At 44.4% G+C, this 22,662-nt stretch overlaps 2 pseudogenes; both read right to left on the reverse strand.

Moving 5' to 3' along the window:
- Positions 1 to 1,851: 1,851 nt before the first annotated feature.
- Positions 1,852 to 11,955, reverse strand: LOC139006123 (ubiquitin-like protein ATG12 pseudogene; annotated as a pseudogene).
- Positions 11,956 to 13,122: 1,167 nt separating this feature from the next.
- LOC139006124 (tigger transposable element-derived protein 1-like) lies at positions 13,123 to 15,108 on the reverse strand (annotated as a pseudogene).
- Between the last annotated feature and the right edge of the window lie 7,554 nt (positions 15,109 to 22,662).

Here is a 22,662-nt window from a genome sequence, read left to right on the forward strand (position 1 = left end):
TGACTATTGATGCTGACCTTACTTACCTGGATGAAGGTTGTTTACTGTAAAGTTTCTCTTTTCTTTTTCCTTACTGTTCTTTTTGGAAGGAAGTTAAGGAACCGTGAGTATGAAGTTAATTAATTTATTTAAACATTTAAACAGCACCATGGTTTTTAAAAAATTCTTACCTGAGGGTATGTTCTTTTTACAAAAATTAATTTATTTATTTCAGAGAGAAAGGGAGAGGGAGACAGAGAAACATCAATGATGACAGAGAATCATTGATCAGCTGCCTCCTGCATGTCCCCTATTGGGGATTGATCCTGCAACCTGGGCATGTGCCCTTGACCGGAATTAAACCCGGGACCTTTCAGTACTCAGGCCGACGCTCTATCCACTGAGCCAAACCAACTAGGGCTGAAGTTAATTTTTTTTCTAAATTTTCTTTTTAAATATATTTTATTGATTTTTTACAGAGAGGAAGGGAGAGAGATAGAGAGTTAGAAACATCGATGAGAGAGGAACATCGATCAGCTGCCTCCTGCACATCTCCTACTGGGGATGTGCCCGCAACCCAGGTACATGCCCTTGACCGGAATCGAACCTGGGACCTTTCAGTCCGCAGGCCGACGCTCTATCCACTGAGCCAAACCGGTTTCGGCTGAAGTTAATTTTTAAATTATTGCAGGAGACACTTCTGTGGCATCTGACTAGCTCACATGATTTCCCATTCCTTGGATACCTCCTTCCTCAAAATCCAAAAGGGTAGCCTCCCCAACCCATCCTTTCAACCACCTTCTCCCTTAAGGAGACACATTTGTTCTATGAAATTCTTTCTTGGCCACAGATGTTTCGAGAAAGTTGAATAGGTTCCCTTCCCTAACTGCTTAGAACTTTAGGCCAGTAGTTCTCAACCTTCTGGCCCTTTAAATACAGTTCCTCATGTTGTGACCCAACCATAACATTATTTTCGTTGCTACTTCATAACTGTAATGTTGCTATTGTTATGAATCATAATGTAAATATCTGATATGCAGGATGGTCTTAGGCGACCCCTGTGAAAGGGTTTTTCGACCGCCAAAGGGGTCGCGACCCACAGGTTGAGAACCGCTGCTTTAGGCCAAGTCAGGCTCTCTGCATGCCCAAACCAAATTAATAACATTTAATAACACCCTTTGCTTGACAATCATCATGTAAACAGACGAGCTCAAATGCTTCCAATATTGTCTACTGCCTATCTAACACCCATTCCTCTTTCCCTACTTCATCACATAAACCCAATTTTATTTTTATTTTTTATCACATGATCTCATTCATATGTGGAATCTAAAGAACAAAATAAATTGATGAACAAAATAGCTCCAAAGACATAGAAACATGGAACAGATAGTCAAATCTCAGAGGGAAGACGGGGGTGGGTGGGAAGAGATTAACCAAGGAATTTATATGCATAACCCATAGACACAGACAATAGCGTGGTGAACGCCTGGGGCAGGTGGGGCCTAGGAGGGGTTAATGGGGGGAAAAAGGAGACATCTGTAATACTTTCAACAATAAAGATAAATTAAACAAACAAACAAACAAAAAAGAGGCTTTGTAGAACCTTCATCTCCTTTTCAATATCTGGAGCAATAGTTGCAGTACTGAGTATACTGAGTAATGTCAATCTTATCATTACTTCTGTATTAATGCAAATCACATTTTTGTGAGTCTACTCTTTGGGTTTTTAAAATGCATAAACATGGGCCTCAGCAGATAACATGCTGAGGAGATCATACCCACAAGTATCTTGCCATAAGTATCAAACTTTTCAGAGCTGTGTCCTTTGTGAAGATTCATTTTAGTTAGCAAGATCTTTTTCTCTGTCATTCATCCCCATGCCTGAGATTTGCAGTGTTGCAGGCCCAGTTTACCATCCCTGCCAAACACTCATAGAAGTTCCAACCTCCTGGTCAGGGCAAGGGGCAAAGGACTGATTCACATAAATAAACAATTGTTCTGAAGCCACAAGTTTAGGGAACTTTTTGATGAAGTCAATGAGTCCTTGAATGGTTCGGGTTCTCTCTACAGCCCACCTCTTCGTTTTCATTATAGGGGTGTCTCCCACGGCCTTTAGCAGGATATCAATTTTTTTCTTGGTGTCGTGAGTAGGTTCCTCTGTTCCTGGGGAGACTAAGGCGGAAGAGGGCTCCAGTGTGGCTGTTTCTGGGGAGATGTCCGTAGGCCCTTCGCTGTCCACACGTGAAGGAGGGAGTGGCAGCACGGCCTCTGGCTCCTCAGCATCTTGTTTGGTCCCAATTTTATTTTTAACAGACTATTTCTGCTATGCAGCCCATATGCCCTAAGGAATCCTTTCCTCAGCTCCCAGAGTGGGCCTAATTGCTCCATGCCTAATCCCTTCTTTCTCATCTGTGAAAGGCTCAGGAACAATGAGATGTGTGGAAAGTTGGCTAGGGCCTCCTGGAGAGTTCTTTGCTCTTTTTGGTATAGCTTTAGAGCAGCGGTTCTCAACCTGTGGGTCGCGACCCCTTTGGGGGTCGAACGACCCTTTCACAGGGGCCGCCTAAGACCATCGGAAAACACATATATAATTACATATTGTTTTTGTGATTAATCACTATGCTTTAATTATGTTCAATTTATAACAATGAAATTGGGGGTCACCACAACATGAGGAACTGTATTAAAGGGTCGCGGCATTAGGAAGGTTGAGAACCACTGCTTTAGAGGATGTTGTCATATATAGACTGGAACCATTGCACACATCTCCATCCCAGTCCATTGAGGCAGCTGGGACATAGAGGAGGGCAACTTGGAGAATGTGGGAGATGGAGCAAGAATCATGCTGAGGCCTACCCTATCTCTCCACTACCGCTGCTCAAAACGTAAGGTGAACTCTTTGCTACCCTTCTGCAATGACAGAAACACAGACATTGAGAATAAGTGTTAGAAAATTTCATAGTGATTTGACATTGCTGGGACATCTAAGTGTGTGACCAGTGGACTTGTGTTGAATAGGCTGTAGACCAGTTTGGATATTGCTCAGCAAAGGGATGAGTTGAAAGTGGTGGCAACTGTGTACAAGTCTTGTGCATTAGGGCCATGTAGCAATCTGCACTGGATTGAAAAAACAAGCACAATGCAACAACAGCAACTGTCCTTCACCACAGTGGTCTGAGAAGCATTACTCGAAACTCAATAATTACGCTGAGTCCATTAATTTCCCTATTCTTTAAGACCATCTGGGTTCTATTTTCTCCAATTCACACCCAAAAGCATCTGAACTAATACAGTGATTGAATCCTATAAAAAGGCAAGAAACCACATAGTCACTTTACTAGGGTAGACATGTTGTTAAATAAGTGTATTCATATGTGTGTGTGTGTGTGTGTGTGTGTGTATGTGTATTGTGTGTGTATGTTTTCACCTAGTTGTGATTTTAGGTGACCATTTCTCAATGTTAGTGACCGCAAAAATATTTCTTTTTGGTGTCTTTTGCCAGCTGCTGGCATTTCCCAGCTCTAGTTCTGTGATTTGAATGGGATAGCATCTTAAAACACATGGGAGAGATTGTAGAAGAATAAAAGTTCCATTTACACCTTCAGGGGGAAATAAAAAGAGGAAGGAGAGTTGACTACATGTTGTTTTGGGATTATGTTTTTATCTTTGTATTTTATTATTATTATTTATTTTAAAAATATATTCTTATTGATTTCAGAGAGGAAGTGAGAGGGAGAGATAGAAACATCAATGATGAGAGAGAGAATCATTGATTGGCTGCCTCCTGCACACCCCACACAGGGGATCAAGCCCACAAACCAGGCATGTGCCCTGACCAGGAATTGAACTGTGACCTCCTGGTTCATAGGTCGATGCTCAACCACTGAGCACACTGGCTGGGCTACCTTTGAATTTTAAAACTTTTCTAATATTGGAAAAACATCAATGTAATTTTTAAAATAGTTTTTCTGGCCCTAGCCGGTTTGGCTCACTGGATAGAGCGTCAGCCTGGGGACTGAGGGGTCCCAGGTTCGATTCCGGTCAAGGGCATGTACCTTGGTTGCGGGCACATCCCCAGTAGGGAGTGTGCAGAAGGCAGCTGGTTGATGCTTCTCTCTCATCGATGTTTCTAACTCTCTATCCCTCTCCTTTCCTCTCTGTAAAAAAATCAATAAAAAATATATTTTTTAAAAAAGTTTTTCTGCCCGGTGTGGTAGGGACAACCCCGGTCAGGTTGAAACGGCCCCCGTGAGGTAGGGACGACCCCGGTCAGGTCGAAACGGCCCCGGTGTGGTAGGGACAACCCTGGTCAGGTTGAAACGGCCCCGGTGTGGTAGGGACGACCCCAGTGAGGTTGAAACAGCCCCCGTGAGGTAGGGACGATCCTGGTCAGGTCGAAACGGCCCCGGTGTGGTAGGGACAACCCCGGTCAGGTTGAAACAGCCCCGGTGTGGTAGGGACAACCCCGGTGAGGTTGAAACGGCCCCCGTGAGGTAGGGACGACCCTGGTCAGATCGAAACGGCCCCGGTGTGGTAGGGACAACCCCAGTCAGGTTGAAATGGCCCCGGTGTGGTAGGGACGGCCCCGGTGAGGTTGAAACGGCCCTGGTGAGGCTCAGACGGCCCTGGTGAGGTTGAGACTACTCCAGTGAGGTTGGGACAAATAAAGGGGACCAGTATGGACTGATGAACAGGGGTAGATACAGAAGCAGAGCAACATTGAACAGAATGTTAAACTACAGTGGGAAGCCTGGGGAGGGTTGGGGGGGGGGGGATTAAGAGACCAACTGAAGGACTTATATGCATGCATATAAGATTAACCAATGGACACAAGACACGGGGCGGGGGGGAGCGGGGGGTAGGGGCCGGGGGAATGTCAAGGGGGGGAAAAAAGGAGACATATGTAATACTCTTTGTAATACTTTAAGAAATAAAAATTATTAAAATAAAATAAAAAAAAATTAAAAAAAAAAAAAAGTTTTTCTGTCACAGCCTTTAAGAAGTCATCCAAAATGTTATACAAATATTACTTATAGAGCTTTGCTATTATTTTTTTTCTAGTGAAGTGAAGTAAGGAAAGGGCTATAATGAAATGATTGTTGTATGTATATAAATAAGATAAATGCATTTGTTAATAGATATAAAACTTTTCTAACTATTTTTTCGATATTATTTTGATCCCAAAGGATTTTTTTTAGAGAATCTGATTATTTTTCATATGGGAAATGACTATTTTCATCTACCATTTTGAGGATGATCTTTCTTTTTTTTCCCCCTTTTTATATTCTTGTTAAAAAAATTAAATCTTTATTGTTGAAAGTATTACATATGTCCTTCCTTTCCCCCCATTGGCCTCTTCTACTCCCCACCCCAGGCCTTTATGACCCTATTATCTACGTCCATGGGTTATGCTTATATGCATTCAAGTTCTTTGGTTGATTGCTTCCCACCCACCCACCCACCCTCCCCCACCTTCCCTCTGAGATTCCGTAGTTTGTTCCATGCTTCTATGTCTCTGGATCTATTTTGTTCATCAGTTTATTTTATTCATTAGATTCTACATATGAGTGAGATCATGTTCAAGGATGATCTTTAAGCTAGTGATCTGGGAAAAATTTCTGTATAAAATTAAAATGTTTAAGTGTTGTTGCAATAGTGATGAAATGGGTCCATCTTTTCAGCTTTGATGAAAGGAAGCCACGTGACAATTGATTTATCATATGCGCTGCCATGGCCATTAAGAGCTCTGGAAGTACTTCTGGTGTTGAAGGATGAGGCAGATGGGGTGTTCTAAAGAACAACTGAAGAATTTATTTTGGCTTCAAAGCTGGTTACTATTATAAGAAAGAGAAAACTGGGCAAAAGCAAGCAGCAGCAGAAGGGATGGCCTCAACGCATGAGCCTGATATATTATTTTAAGAACTTTCTTCCAAAGCCAAGTCCCCATTGCTCTGTGTGAAGTACAAAGCATTTTCTTTTTTAAAATATATTTTTATTGATTTCAGAGAGGAAGGGAGAGGGAGAGAGAGATCAAAATATCAATGATGAAAGAGAATCATTGATCAGCCGCCTCCTGACAAGGCCCCATTGGGGATTGAGCCCGCAACCTGGGCATGTGCCTTGACCAGGAATCAAGCCGTGACCTGCTGGTTCATAGGTCGACCCTCAACTATTGAGCCATGCTGGCTGGCAGGCGGGGCAAAAGCACATTTTCTTTATAGGACTTCCTTCCTTGAAAATGACAAAGATCACACTGTCCCTCTGGAGAGCACACTCCCACCGTTCTCCTCCCCTTCTTCTCTCCAGACAGTTACGTTTGCCTTTCCCTCTCCCGGGCTCCAATGGTCCTTCTGCCTCTGTAACTTGTTTCCTGAGCCTACGAAGCCCAGCTGGCTCACTTCTACTACCTCTAACTTTCTAAATAAACTTTCCCATAATTGAAAAAAAAAGTGGTGGAGCTTTTGAGTCAATGATACAATAAAACATTACATGATTGTCATGTACCTTGTTGGTATAGCCATCTTTATACATAAGTGGCATTTCTTAGCTGGTCCTCTGGTTCCATTGTTTTAATTCAGTTGTGTGATAGAGAGCAATACTCACCAGATATTTCATGGGCTCCCCCAGTTCTCAGTCCCCCTTTTAAGTAAACTGGGGCCAAGTGTCTAGATTAGGCCACTGGACCATGAGTGAGACAGACTTTTGTCACATCTGTCTCCTTCAAGGCCATTAAACAAGTCTAGGTTTAGACATATAAAAGATACTTAATATCACTAATTGTCAGGAAAAGGCAAATTAAAACCACAATGAAATATCACCGCACACCAGTTGGAATGGCTGTTATAAAAAAGTCAACAAATAACAGGCATTGGCAAAGATGTGGAGAAAAGGGGACCCTTGTGTACTATTGGTGGGATTGTAAATTGGTACAGCCACTATGGAAAATAGTATGGAGGTTCTCAAAAAAAAAAAAACTACCATATGATCCAGCAATTTCCCTTCTGGCTATTTATAAAAATAAAATAAAAACATGAATTCAAAAGAACCCCTGTGTTCATTGCAGCCAAGATATGAAAGCAACCTAAGTGTCCATTGATAAATGAATAGGTAAAGAAGATGTGATATATCTTACCCAACAATAGACAAATATGTAAATTGACTGCCCCTCTGCTACACTCACCAGCCAATCAGGAGAGTATGCAAATTGACCCCACAAAGATGGCGGTTAATTTGCATACGTAGGCGCCCAGTGGCCTGGGTCCCGGGAACATCATTGGGCACCCAGGTCACTCCAAGGGAAGCCCCGTGTGCGCCCTGAGCAGCATGGGAAGGACCTGAGCCAGGGGGCTCCTGGGCAGAGGCGCCGGCCATTGGAGCTGCGGGGGGGGGGGGGGGGGGGGTCCTTCCCAAGCCTAAAGCCTAGGCCAGAGGCATCAGGTCTGGGCAGGGGGTGGAGACAGTGATCAGGGGGAGATGGGGGTCCCCTGCCCAGGCCTGACACCTTGGCCAGAGATGTTAGGCCTGGGTGGGGGCCAAGCTGGAGATCAGAGGGAGATGGGTGTCTCCTGCCTAGGCCTGACGCCTGGGCCAGAGGCATCAGGCCTGGGTGGGGGGCAGAGCTGGTGATTGGAGGGAGATCAGGGTCTCCTGCCCAGGCTTGATGCCTGGGCCAGAGGCATCAGGCCTGGGTGGGGGGCAGAGCTGGTGATTGGAGGGAGATCAGGGTCTCCTGCCCAGGCTTGATGCCTGGGCCAGAGGCATCAGGCCTGGGTGGAGGGGCTGAGCCAGCAATTGGTGTGAACTAAAGAGGAAACACCTTTTCTGACTGCTCATTGGCTAAGCTCCCTGTATGCCACTGGTAATATTCTTAGTAACTTGGGTAATAAGAATCCAAAAAGGTGACCTAGGGTTTTTCCACCACACTCCTGGAGAAAAAAGTGAAGGTCTACTGCTGGAGGGCTAAGAAATGTCATATCCTGCCCTAGCCGGTTTGGCTCAGTGGATAATGCCTCGGTCTGCTGACTGCAGGGTCTGGGTTCAATTCTGACCAAGGGCATGTACCTAGGTTGCAGGCTCCTCTCTGGCTGGGGTCCAGGTCAGGGCTCATGCCAGAGGCAACCAATAAAAGTGTTCCTCTCACTTTGATGTTTCTCTCTGTCTTTCCCTTTCTCTTCCACATTCTCTAAAAATCAGTGGAAACATATCCTCAGGTGAGGATAAAAAAAATAATAATAAACAAATGTCGTATACTATGAAAGACACATCTTGAAAATGCCTAAAAAAAGTTGTCATGTTTTCATGGTGAAGGGATTGGAGAATGTGTTGATGAAAAAACCTTGGTGGCTGCGGTGACTGGTAGTGGCTTCAGCAGCGGGGTGATGGGGCTGGTGCCTTCCCCTGATCAGCTTGGTCACCTCCCACAAAGGGAGGCCAGACTGCAGCTTAGGCCTGCTCCCCAAGAAGAGCAGGGAGTGAGCCTAAGCTATCAGTAGGACATCCCCTGAGGGCTCCCAGTATATGAGAGGGGGCAGGCTGGGCTGAGGGACCCCCCCAGTGGACAAATATCATGCACCGGGCCCCTAGTTCTATTATAATATACTAGAGGCCTGGTGCACGAATTCGTGCATGGGTGGGGTCTTGCCGGCCTGCCCCCATCAGGCTGATCCGACTGGGCAGGCCAGGGAGAGGGGATGTGGGAGGTTGGCCGGCCGGCCCCTCCCCCTGGTTGATCTCCCAGTAGAACTCCCGGTCGAGGGGATAAATTGCATATTAGCCTTTTATTATATAGGATTGTATTCCACTATATATTATAATGGAATATTATTCTTCAATAAGAATGAATAAAATGTTGCCATTTGTGACAACATGGATGAACAAGAGGGCATTAGGCTAAGTGAAAGAAATCAGACTGAGAGACAAATACTGCATGATTTCACTTACATGTGGAATCTAAAAATACTAAACAAATGAACAAATAAAACAAAACAGAAACAGACTCATTCAAAGAACAAATTGATGGTTGTTAGAGGGGAGGGTTGTGAGGAAATGGGTGTAAAAGGTGAAGGAGAATTAGAGTTACAAACTCCCAGTTACAAAATAGTCATGGGGATATAAAGTACAGCATAGGAAATATAATCAATAATATTGTAATACCTATGTATGGGGCCATTTGGGTACTGGAAATATCAGGGGGAACACTCTGTAAAGTATATCATTGCCTAACCACTATGTTGTATACCTGAAACTAATACAAAATAATATTGAATGTAAACTGTAATTGAAAAAATAAAAATGAAGTGAAGACAGAAAAAAATAAAATAAATAAGCCACAGTGATGTAGTGTACAGCACAGGAGAATATAGTAAATCATAATGCAATAAGTTTGCACAGTGACAAATGCTTACTAGACTTATTGTGGTAACCACATTATCCTATATAATAAAAGCATAATATGCAAATCAACCCAACAGTGGAATGACCAGTCAGCAGGGCATGGGGCCGATGAGCAGGCAGTGCCAGGCTAGCCAAGGTACATGCCAGTGGGTAGAGGGAGGGGACAGCAATTGGGGTGGGGGGTGGCGGCGACCAGTGGTAGCAGAGGGGTGATGGGGGGGCAGGGCTGGCTACTCGCCAGCCGGCGCTGTCCCCTGATTGGCCTGCCCAGTTGCCTCCTGCAGAGGGAGGCCACCAGCAGCAGCAGTGGTGGGACAATGGAAGGTGGGGTTGGCGCCATCCCCAGATCGCCTGCCAGGGTCGCCTCCAGCAGAGGGCCTAAGCCATCAGTTGGACATCCCCTGAGGGCTCCCGAACTGCGAGAGGGTGCAGGCCAGGCTGAGGGACCTCCCCACCCCGAGTTCATGAATTTTCATGCACCAGGCCTCTAGTCCTATCTAATAAAAGCCTAATATGCTAAGTGTCTGGTTGTCCATTCAATCAATCAAAGCATAATACGCAAATGATATGCTAAGACCCCTCAACCCCTTGCTATGACATGCACTGACCACCACCAAGGGGCAGAGAGTTGACCAGTCAACCGTCACTATGACATTCACTGACCAACAGGGGGCAGATGCTCTGACAGGTAGGTTAGCTTGCTGCTAGGGTCTGGCCGATTGGGACTGAGCGAGACAGGCCAGACACACCCTAGAGCCCTCCCGAGGTCCCTCCCTGGCTGGCCAACCTCCCGCATCCTTCCCCGGCCCCAATTGTGCACCGGTGGGGTCCCTCGGCCTGGCCTGTGCCCTCTCGCAATCTGGAACCCCTTGGGGGATGCCAGAGAGCCGGTTTTGGCTTGATCCCACAGGCCAGGCCTCTAGTAAGGTACAGTATATAAATGTTGAATCACTATGTTGTACACCTGAAACTAATGTAATATTGTACTCCAATTATACTTTAACAAAAAATTTAAAAATGAAGCCTAGCCCTGACCGGGTGGCTCAGTTGGAGTGTCATCTCATACCAAAAGAAGGCAGCCAAACAATGTTTCTCTCTCATCATTGATGTTTCTCTCTCTCTCTCTCTCTCTCTTCCTCTCCCTCTTTGAAATCAATGAAAATATACTAGTACATATATATAAAAAGAAAAGTTAGCATTATACTTTTATATGAATTTGGTGGCCAGATCTTTAGCATTTGTTCTTCCAGCTGAGAGCCACAGATTTAAAAAAAAAAATCTTTGATGTTGCCTCCCAGTGATGGTGAGTCTCATCATATCTCTATTGTAACTGGTCTTGATAGCTTCCATCAGCTTAACGTCTTTGTCTTACAAGTTAACCTATGTGAAGGCAACGGTGGTGCGTCTTTCATTGAACAAGAACATCTCGGTCTGGCCTTTCCCTTGATTATGAACTGGGGGACTCCCATTTTATAGTATAGGTTGGGCAGGCGGACAACTAGCTCATTGGGAGGAGTATGTGTGTAATCACCACCAGCTGAGCCTGCTTGTTCTCTGCAGGTCATGACAGCACTAACACCTGCTCAAGGGACAGGTGGTCTCAGTGGGAACGTCCCTTTTGTTGGCAGCTTCCTTCTATAGCCTGGGACAGCAGCTTCTGTTTATCTTGTATTATCTCTGGGGTGCACTGTGGGCCAGCTTAAGCAGTTGAGTAGCTGTTTGACCTTTGACCCCTCCCCCCAAGACCTGGGGAAAACTGGTTAACTGGGCACTTTCAGACACTTACAGAGGAGAGCTGTTGCCACTGGCAAAGCAGATGACAGAGGTGGTTATGCATCCCATTTGGAGGACTATCTGGAAATGATAATTTGCTTTTGCTCTTTTAAAAAAACAATATTTTTATTAATTTTAGAGAGAGAGGAAGGGAGGGGGAGAGAGAGAAACATTGATGTGAAAGAGAAACATTGGTTGGTTGCCTCCCATATGCACGTTGGCCTGGGTACCGTGCCCTGACTGGGGATTGAACTCCTGACTTTTTGGTGTATGGGATGACGCTCCAACCAACTGAACCACACTGGCAGGGCTGATTTGAATATTTTAAAGCATTTCTATAGCATTTAAAATTTTGTCCAAATTATATAGGTACATGTTTAAAATCAACAGGCCTGTGTCCGGCCAGTTGCCATCCTAAATCCCATGATGGTTTATATACATAGAGGGGTTTTCTAGAGTATTCTCACAGAAATAAATCTGACCACTAAAGGGCAGTCTAAATCTATACTCTAGAATTCAGCAAATGTAAATATGACTGCAACATTAAAATTTTCTCCCATAGCGGAAACATCTTTTTTTAATTAAAGAATTGTATAAAATCAATTTCTATCTCTTTTCTCTTTGTAAGAAGAAATGAATTTTTCATATCTATACAGATGGCACCAAATTTTTGTCCCCTCTTGAATAAAAGTATGATATTATCAATAGTATGAAATTTATTCTCAGGGTTCTATAAATAATTATACTAAAAAAAATGTCATCTTTGGTCTTCCTGTTTTAGCTGTTTTGATTTCTCTTACCTGACATTTTATTAATTTACTAATGAAGAGATCAAGTGGAATAAAAATTGGGGTAGTAGATTATCATCATACATATATATTTCTAGAAAATTCTAGGCCTGATATAATTTTCATAAGAAACTATTACTCTAAGATAATTTTAAGTGTCCTATTATATATAATATATCATCTGAAGCAAATGCTCTAGTTTTTATTCCATTTCTTCTGGGAAAGGTAAACAAGGCAGTCTATAGTGGAATAAGAAACAGATTTGGCTTTTGGGAGTTGGGAAAGTTCTGGTGAAATGCCAAGTGCTGAACTGCAGGTTTTCAAAATTATTTTCAAGCCTACAGATGTTAGGATATCACATATGAGCCCATGTCATTGCTTCTAACAGTGAAATAGGACAGCTGCCTAGGTCTCTACGAAAAAGCCTATGGAAATAGGTACTGTGTAAATCTCCTTTTCAGCCCAGATGCCTTTAGCTGTGTAAAGGGTTTGAATATCATCAATACTATTCCTTGATTATCCTCTCTTAGTCTTGTGGTCTTTTAAGAATGTGGTCATAGTTATCAAAAGATCTGATTTTTTGTTTTCACTTTGGAAATTCTAAATTAATCCAGTAATGATATATCCATGGTAGCCTTGGGGACTATTTTGAACAAAGCAACTCTTGTTCCCAAGAGATGTAGGCCTAGATCCCTTTAATAGCAATTCAGTATGGAATTCTAAATGCCTTTATTTCATTCCAGCTCTAGTTCATATGGTGAACTAACTAGATGCACATAATGTGGGAAGCAGGTAGTGAGCACAGAGAGATTTCTAGATGCCAGATAGAAAAGTGAGGGGAGGAAGGCCGGGGAGCATGAGCCCCACCCCCAGAGGTGAAGACAAAGCTCCCTTGGTCTTCTTTTTTCAAATGGAGAAAACACATTTCATTAGAACTGGTAGTCGCTGGAGGCATCCCAGTCCTTAATTTCAACCATCCTACAGGTAGGTATACCTCAGACATATTGCAGGTCGGTTCCAGACCACCGCAATAAAGCTAATATCTCAATAAAGCAAGTCACACAAATTTCTTAGGTTTCCCAGTACATATAAAAGTCATGTTTGCACTATGCTGTAGTCTATTAGGTGTGCAATAGAATTATGTTTAAAAGCATTATTACATACCTTAATTAAGAATAACTTGTTGCTAAAAAGTGCTATCATCTGAGCCTTCAGTGAATTGTAATCTTTTTGTTGGTGCAGGGTCTCACCTCACTGTTGATGGCTGCTGTCTGATCAGGATGGTTGTTGCTGAAGATTGGGTTGGCTGTGAAAATTTCTTAAATAAGACAGCAATGAGGTGTACCACATCTACTGACTCTTCCTTTCACAAACAATTTCTCTGTAGCATGTAATGCTGTTTGATAGCATTTTGCCAACAACAGAACTTCAAAATTAGAGCCAATCCTCTCAAATCCTGCTGCTGTTTTATCAGCTAAGTTTAGTAGTACTCTTAAGCCCTTTAACGTCATTTCAGCAATCACCACAGCGTCTTCACCAGGGGTAGATTCCCTCTGAGGAAACCACGTTCTTTTCTCATCCATTAGAAGCAACTCCTCATCCATTGAAGTTTTATCATGAGGTGGTAGAATTCAGTCACATCTTCAGGCTCTACTTCCGATTCTAGTTCTCTTGCTACCCCCACCACATCTGCAGTTATGTTTTCCACAAAGGTCTTGAGGCCCTCAAAGTCATCCATAGGGTTGGAATCAACCTCTTCCAAACTCCTGTTCATGTTGATATTTTGACCTCTTCCCATGAATTGTGAATGTTCTTAATGGCATCTAGAAGGTGAATACTTTCTAGAAGGTTTAAATTTACTTTGCCCAGGTCCATCAGAGGAATCACGACCTATCACAGCTATAGCCTCAAAAGTATATTTTATAATGAGACTTGAAAGTTGAAATTATTCCTTCCTTCTTGGCCTGCAGAATGAATGTTCTGTTAGCAGGCATGAACACATTAATCTCATTGTACATTCCACCAGAACTCTTACTGGTAGGTGACCAGGGGATTGTCAATGAGCAGTAGTATTTTGAAAGGAACCTTTTTTTTTTCCTGAGCAGTGTGTCTCAACAGTGGGCTTAAAATATTCAGTAAAGCATGTTGTAAACAGATGTGCTGTCATCCAGGCTTTGTTGTTCCATTTATAGACACAGGCAGAGTAGATTTAGCCTAATTCTCAAGGGCTTTGAAGCCAGGCATTGACTTCTCTATAGCAGTGAAAGTTCTAGATGACATCATCTTCCAGTAGAAGGCTGTTTCATCTACATTGAGTATTTGTTGTTCGGTGCAGCCACCTTCATTAATTATCTTAGCTAGATCTTCTGGAAAACTTGTTGAAGATTCTACATCAGCACTTGCTGTTTCACCTTGCTTTTTTATGTTGTAGAGATGGCTTCTTTTCTTAAACCTCATGTACCAACTGCTAGCTTCAAGCTTTTCATCTTTCTCAGACTTCAAAGAATTGAAGGGATTTAGATCCTTGCTTCAGATTAGGCTTTGACGTAAGGCAGCGGTTCTCAACCTGTGGGTCGCGACCCCTTTGGTGGTCGAACAACCCTTTCACAGGGGTGGCCTAAGACCATCCTGCATATCAGATATTTACATTATGATTCATAACAGTGGCAACATTACAGTTATGAAGTAGCAACGAAAATAATGTTATGGTTGGGTCACAACATGAGGGACTGTATTTAAAGGGCCAGAAGGTTGAGAACCATTGACTTAAGGGAATGTTGTAACTGGTTTGATCTTCTATCCAGATCACTAAAACCTCTTCCATATCAGCAATGAGGATGTTTCACTTTCTTATCATTTGTGTATTCCTTCCAGAACTTTTCCTTTGCATTACCCACTTGGCTGACTGGTGCAAGAGGCCTAGTTTCCAGCCTATCTCAGCTTTCAGGATACCTTCCTCACAAAGTTTAATCATTTCTAGATTTTGATTTAAAGTAAGAGACATGTGATTCTTCCTTTCGCTTGAACACTTAAAAGCTATTGTAGGGTTATTAATTAGCCTAATTTCAACATTTTGTGTCTCAGGGAATAGGGAGGCCTGAAGAGAAAGAGAAGGGCAAAGTTTGGTAGGTGACGCAGTCAGAATAGAAAAACAGTTATTATTTTTTGCCATCTTATTTGGGCTGGGCTTATTGTACCCCAAAACAATTGCAGTAGTAGCATCAAAGGTCACCATAACAAATCCTATATGACAAAAGGCTAATATGCAAATAGACTGAATAGCGGAACAACTGAACAATTGGTCGCTATGATGTGCCCTGACCACCAGGGGGCATGTGCAGAACATGGTGGGTGTCAGCGGTGGCGGGCTGGTGGAGCAGGTGAGTGGGGTGCCAGACCAAGGTGGAGCGCCTGTCGCTGTCATTGGGCCGAACCTCTGGTGGTTACTGAAAATTCTTTGCTCCCATGCGCCGCTGTCCCGCCTGCCGCTCACACCTGCTGCCAGTGCCAGAGCCACTACTCCCAACCGCTGCTGGTGCCCACCACTGGCCCTGATTGCGCAGCACCTGCCCTGATTGCTCGGTGCCATCAGCAGGTGTGAGTGGCAGCAGTTGGCCCCGACTACCCCTCAGGGCTTCTCCACCTCCCCCTGCTCCTGAGGGGCAATCAGAAGCAACTGCCTCTTGCACCCACTGACGGCACTGGCCCTGCTCGAACCCGCTGCTGGTGCTGGCCCCAATCGCTCCATGCTGTCAGCAGGTGCAATTGCCCCAACTGGGGGCCAGCACCATCAGTGCGTGGGAGCGGCGGCAGTGGGAGCGGGGCTGCCGGCAGACAGGGGACCATGGCGCACAGTGGGAGCAGCCAGGCAGGAGTGTGGAGGATGGGCCGAGACCCGCCCCTGTGCCCACCACAGCCTTGTGGCCCATGGTTCCTTTCAAGGTGCATGAATTCATGCACTGGGCCTCGAGAGTAATAATAATGAAAAAGTTTGAAATATTGTGAGAATTACCAAAATGTGATACAGAAACATGAAGTGAGCAAATGCTGTTAGAAAAATCGCACTGATAGACTTGCTTTCAAGTCTTATAAAAAATGCAACATCTATGAAGTGCAATAAAGCAAAGCACAATAAAACAAGGTATGTCTGTACAAAGCTACAGTAATAAAAAACAGACCCATAAGTCAATGGGATAGAATAGACAGCCAGAAAGAAACCCAGGCATATATGATCAATTAATTTATGACAGACCTGGTTGGTGTGGCTCAGTTGGTTGGAGCGTCATCTTGTGCACTGAAGATTCATGGGTTAAATTCCCAGTCAAGGGCACATACTCAAGTTGTGGGTTCGATTCCCGGTCGGGGTGCATATGGGAGGTAACTGATCGATGTTTCTCTCTCACATCCATGTTTCTTTCTTTCTGTCTCTCAGTCTGTCTATCTGTCTCTCTTTCTCTTTCCCTTTCTCTCTAAAATCAATAAAAACATTCTCGGGTGAGGATTAAAAAAATTAAATTAATTTATGACAAAGGAGCAAAGAATATACAATGGGAAAATAATAGTCTCTTCAATAAATTATGTCTGGGAAACTGGACAACCACATGCAAAAGAATAAAACTGAGCCACTATCCAAAATGAATTAAAGCCCTAGCCGGTTTTGTCAGTGGATAGAGCAATGGCCTGCAGACGGAAGAGTCCCGGGTTCAATTCTGGTCAAGGGCACATACCTCAGTTGCAGGCCGCTCCCCAGCCCGGGCCCTGGTTGGGGTTCGTGCAAGAGGCAACCAACTGATGTGTTTCTCTTACATCAATATTTCCTTCTGTCTTTCCATCTCTCTTTCATGCTCTGTAAAAATCCATGGAAAAATATCCTCGGGTGAGGATTAAAAAAAGAAAAATAAAAAGATACAAAGTGAATTAAAGATTTGAATGTTAGACCTGAAGCCCAGTGATCATGGAGCCTGAGGAGTCCCATGATCAGCTGTCTCCAAGCTGGAGACCCAGGACAGCTGATGGTATAACTCAGTCCAAGTCCAAAGGCCTGAGAACCAGGGGAGCCCATGGTGTAAATCCAAGTCCGAGGGCAGAAGAAGATATGTAATGTCCCAGCTCAAGCAGGTAAGCGGAAAAAAAATTGGGGGTTGAGAATTTCTCCTTCCTCCACCTCTAATTCTATTCAGGCCCCCAGTGTATTAGATAATGCCCACCCACACTGAGGAGGGCAATCTACTTTACTGTGTCCACTGATTCAAATGCTAATCTCATCTGGAAGCACCCTCACAGACACGTCAGGAATTGTGTTTAATCCAGTCAAGTTGACATGAAATTAACCATCACAGCCATGCTGTGCTTCCAGATATGCCTTGATGTATTTACTCCTCAGGCTAATGCAGGGCAGCCTGTGTGGTGGTCTCTTTTCAGGGTTCAAAATACAGAAAAGGAACGACCCTATCACCTTCTGTGACCTCTAATGAAGTCCCTCAGGCCACGAGCACAACTCAGTTAGTCACCTCCTGGTTGGTTGGGGGGGCGGGGGGAGGGACCCCATTCTCCCTGTGCTCCAGAGGGAGGAGCATTGCAGCCCTAGTTATCAATTCTAGCCAAAGGCAACTGGACACTCCACTTAGGCCAGTGGTTCTCAACCTTCCTAATGCCTCGACCCTTTAATACAGTTCCTCATGTTGTGGTGACCCTCAATTTCATTGTTACAAATTGAACATAATTAAAGCATAGTGATTAATCACAAAAACAATATGTAATTATATATGTGTTTTCCGATAGTCTTAGGCGACCCCTGTGAAAGGGTTGTTCGACCTCCAAAGGGGTCGTGACCCACAGGTTGAGAACCGCTGACTTAGGCCTTGGTTATAAGCGTCTTCTAATCCAATTTTCTCCAGAGAGCCTTGTCTTTAGAACATCGTTAGGTATTTTCCAAGCCATTCATAAAGCTGGTGCTTTGACTATTGGTTCTTTCTGTGATTTAGGTTGAGTTACATGAAGACCAACATTTGACCATTTTTGACCTAAGAATAACAGCAATTCCAGATGGTCCAATACAAATGTTAAAGGGTGGAACTCCCTGAAGGGAGGGAAGGTAAGTCTAAAGCCCCTTGCTCCTGACCCTGTCACACTTCACATTCACAAGGTCTGGGACACTGCTAGCAAAGAATGTGCTGCACAGGGCCTGGGGGGAAACGAACCAAGCCAGAGTTGTCTGAATTGTTGATGCAGTCGGGCAGTGGCTGTAGAGTTTATGCACTGACCGTGTTACCCATGAGCTGCCAGGCCTCCCCTCCACCAGGATTTATGATTCTGTGCGTCTGTGCTCCCTGGCCTGTGGACATTCAGGTGGGAAAGAGCAGTTTGGCTTCTGCTCCAGCGGGCTGACACACTTAGGCTTTCCACGTTTGGAGGTGGTTGCAGATTGCACTGTGAAATGTGTCAGAGGGTGCATGTGAGTGTGTATGCATGTGTGTGCATGCATGTGCATGTGAGGTAGATAGTGGTGTAGGCAGGTCTGAAAAACAAAAGCCATGCATCTCTGTCCTTAGTATCCAGGCTTCTGAGGACACGTGGGCCGCAGTGCAGACCCAGTTTCAAAGATAGCTCAGGGCAGTCAGGGAGGGAAGGTAGGTCAGGACAAATCTGTACTTGCACAAGGAGCCAAAATAGTTCTCATTCCTGCACAGGGATGACGCAGAGCAGACATCATAACTGGTTTTTGTATTTTTTTTTTTATTTTCTAAAATTGTTTTCAGATTTGGGAATTACAGTATCTGAAAGGAATAGAGTAGTGGCTCATTGCCATCTGATAAAGCCACTGAGGTGCTTTTATTCAGTCTTAAAATGTGCCTGATCTGCAGCTCACATTGTGGCAACAGGCAGTCAAAGTCAGTTCAGACCAGCTGGAGGACGGCCAGTTCAACCTTGTGAAAATTCTGAATAATAGACAGTCTTAAAAGATGTGGCATTGTGTTTTATTTTTGTCACGTGTATATAGAGATTCAAGCTGCGTACAAAGTTGTGAGTAGAAGGCCTGTTATACCTTCTCCCCTCCTACTAAAACTGCTCTTTCACCTGATGCTGGATGTTCCTATTTACCTACTCTTCCCCCTTCCCCCCATACTCTCCTCCCCCTTCCCCCAAACTCCCCCGCCCTCCCCCTTGGGCCCCCCCCCCCCCATGCCCTCCTCCCCAGGAGGCTGACCTCTGTGGATGACAGCTGGAATCCCTTGACTTCTGGCTTCTAGTGGAAGACAGTAAGGTCAGGGGAGAGGGTAAGGTAAGGTGGAAGATTGAGGAGGGGAGGGGAGAGGGTAGGGTAAGGTGGAAGATTGGGGAGGAGAGGGGAGAGGGAGTGTGGGAGGAGATGAAGGTTGAGGAGGATGGAGGGTGGGGAGGGGGAGGGGGAGGAGATAGAAGTTGGAGGAAATGTAGGTTGAGGGAAATGGAGGGGGAATATGGGGAGAAGAAGGGAGGGTGGGTAATGGAAGGTGGAGAGAGTGAAGGGTGGGGATACAGGGGAGGGGAGGGTAGATGGAGGGTGAGAGGGATGGAAGTGGAAGAGAGGGAGATGGAGGGGACATATAGAGAGGAAAGAGTAGGAGAGGGGAAATAAAGGATAGAGATGGAGGGTAGGGTTTGGGGAAGAGGGGAGGGTGGGGGAGATGGAGATTGGGGTTATGAGGAGGAAAGGGGAGGGTGGGAGAAATAGAGGGTGGGGAAATGGAGGATGGGGAGATCTGGGAAGGTGGGGGGATATGGCAGTGGAGGAGATGGAGGGTAGGAGGAGTCAGAGGCACTGGTCCCTCCTCTGCCCCCCAGTCTCTGAAGGGCGGGGCTTGACAGTGACTTCCTCCTCTTCTGAGACTCCAGCTCTTGTTGGAAGGCTCTTTCTGCAATCACAGTTCACTGGGTTTTGGAGAATTTGTTCTCATTTCTCCTTTTTTTTTTTTTTTTTTAAAATGTTTTGTTTGTTTGTTTGTTTTGTATATTTTTATTATTGATTTTTTTACAGAGAAAAAGGAACAAGTATAGAGAGTTAGAAACATCGATGAGAGAGAAACATCAATCAGCTGCCTCCTGCACACCCCCTACTAAGGATGTGCCTGCAACCAAGGTACATGCCCTTGACTGGAATCGAACCTGGGACCCTTGAGTTCACAGGCCGACGTTCTATCCACTGAGCCAATCTGGCCAGGGCTCTCATTTCTCCTTTAAGACTAAGGGATGTAAGTGGCTTCCTGACATTTTCAGCCCAGGGCCACTTCACTTTGGCCATTTTCCCATAAGTCTGCCAACAGCCTTGTAAACACTCTCATTAAACTCTTTGGAACTGCCATCTGTTTTCTGCTAGAACCTTGACCATGGTCCCCAAGGACCTCCTAATCCCCCAATTACCCAGACATATTTCCATTCTTATTTTCAGCATCCACTGTGGATACTTCTGCATTTATAAGTCTCTCCTCCCTGGCTTGCCCCTTTCCCTCTCACTGGGGTGTCACCCACCTCCTAGCAGTTCCTATGGATAATGGTCATGACATCGCCTGGTCTATCTGTCCTATGCAGGCTGTTCAGTCTGGACCCTTCTCTTTTGACTCTTTATGCTGCCCTTGGATGATCTTAATCACACCATGGTTTTAATGTAGAGGAAGGAACTAACCCATATACAGCACTCCTATGAGTGAATGAATGCCAGGTGCTTTATTTCATTATTTATTGGAATAGTAAATGTTTATTGAGTGTCTCCCAGATGGCAGGACTATTCTGGAGCTGGGAATATAGCTTTGATTCTTCACAGCAAAGTAGGTACTATTGTCTCTCTTATAGGTGAGGATTCTGAGCCTCAGAGAAGTTAAATAATGTGCCCACCCACCTAAGTCAGCAATGGGACTGAGTCCTCTTCCCTGCCTCCAAAGCCAGAGTTCTTCCTCTTATATAGCAATGACAACTGAGCGCCTGTGCACCTCTTCTTTTACATGGAATTTGAGTTGAAGTTAGCAGAACCTTTACATATTCTAAAAATAGTAGAGTTTGACTTTGGGAGTTTGAACTGAACTGATTTTTTTTTTTTTTTTTTGCTGATTCATTCATCAGAGGCATTTGTCTTACTCTGACTTTGAGCATGCTTATTCTGTCATTCACTCTGATTCTAAAAATTACCCCTGGCTCTATTTTAGAATCTGGTATCCTGACAATACAAGATTAATTTAAAGTCAGAGTGGTGAGATGTATTTTCGAAACCTCTGTGCATAATAGAAATTGCAGCCTCAGAAGCTCAATTATCACTATTATTATTCTTCAATTATCACAACCACATTAAAGGGAACAAAGGAGAGATGCCTAGAGTATGGAGCTTCCATGTGGATCAAGCTTGAGTTTCAGAATTTAATAAACCTGGTTTCAAAACCTAGCTGGGTAATCTTGGGCAAGTTAGGTCAGTTCTCTGAATCTCAGTTTCCTCAGTTGTAACATGGGAATAATAGAGATGAGCAAACAGGATGTGTATAGTTAGCAATGCTTGGTGATTCAGGTCCTAAATCCTTGGCCAGCTTTTGGTGGAGACTGCAAAGGTCCCTTTGAAGAACGCTTGAATTAATATGGGGGAAATCACTCCATTGGTCTCCCACCTCATACCCTTTAGAAAGCAGGATGAGCCATCAGCAACTTGCATAAGGAGTACTGATCATTCTAAGATGGAAGGGTGTATAAGACCTTAACTGCTTGTCCCTAAGAATCAAAGTTCAGAACACTCTTCTGAAAGGTCCAGGAGGACTTTAGGCAGACCAGAGTGATAAAGACACTGAAATAAAATTACCAATAAGATGGAAAGGAATGTGACCTGGGAACTGCCCTCAGCCTTGAGTTAGTGAAGAACGCAGAGTCCAGGTGGCTCTTGGTCCCGGAGGAGGCTGTCATACTTTCTGCCTGTCCCTACCCAGTCCTCCTGAGGGCAGAGTTGACCCTAGAGGAAGCAGCTCATAGGAATAACTTATGGCCCTATTTGAGGTGAAGTTCTTTCTTTTTTTTCTTAATTTAAGTCATTTTTTATTTTTTAATTACAATTGACATACAATATTATATTAGATTCAGGTGTATACCCCAGTGATTAGACATTACATAACTTACTAAGTGATCATCCTGATAAGTCATGCATCCATATGACACCATACATAATTATTAGAATATTATTGACTATATTCCCTATGCTATATTTTACTTCCCCCTGACTGTTCTGTACCAACCAGTTTGTACTTTTTAATCCCTTCACCTTTTCCACCCAACCCCCATCTGGCAACCATTAAAATGTTCTCTGTATCTATGAGTCTGTTTCTGTTCTGTTTGTTCATCTATTTTGTTTTTTAGATTAGATCACTGATAGATAAGTATTCATTGTCATTTTATTGTTCATACTAGAGGCCCGGTGCACAAAAATTTGTGCACTCAGGAGGGTCCCTCAGCCCGGCCTGTGCCCTCTCCAGTCTGGGACCCCTTGGGGGATGTCCACCTGCTGGCTTAGGCCCGCTCCCTGGGGGATCGGGCCTAAGCTGGCAGTTAGACATCCCTCTGGTAGCCTGGGAGCCCTGGGGGGATGCCCACTTGCCAGCGGGGAGCAGGCCTAGCTGCAGTCGGACATCCTTAGCGCTGCTGAGGAGGCAGGAGAGGCTCCCACCACCACCGCTGTACTGGCAGCCATCAGCCTGGCTGTGGCTGAGCAGAGCTCCCC

Source organism: Myotis yumanensis, unplaced genomic scaffold, assembly GCF_028538775.1.
Source record: "Myotis yumanensis isolate MYYU_CA2020_CCGP unplaced genomic scaffold, mMyoYum1.0.hap1 SCAF_3, whole genome shotgun sequence".
Lineage (NCBI taxonomy): Eukaryota > Metazoa > Chordata > Mammalia > Chiroptera > Vespertilionidae > Myotis > Myotis yumanensis.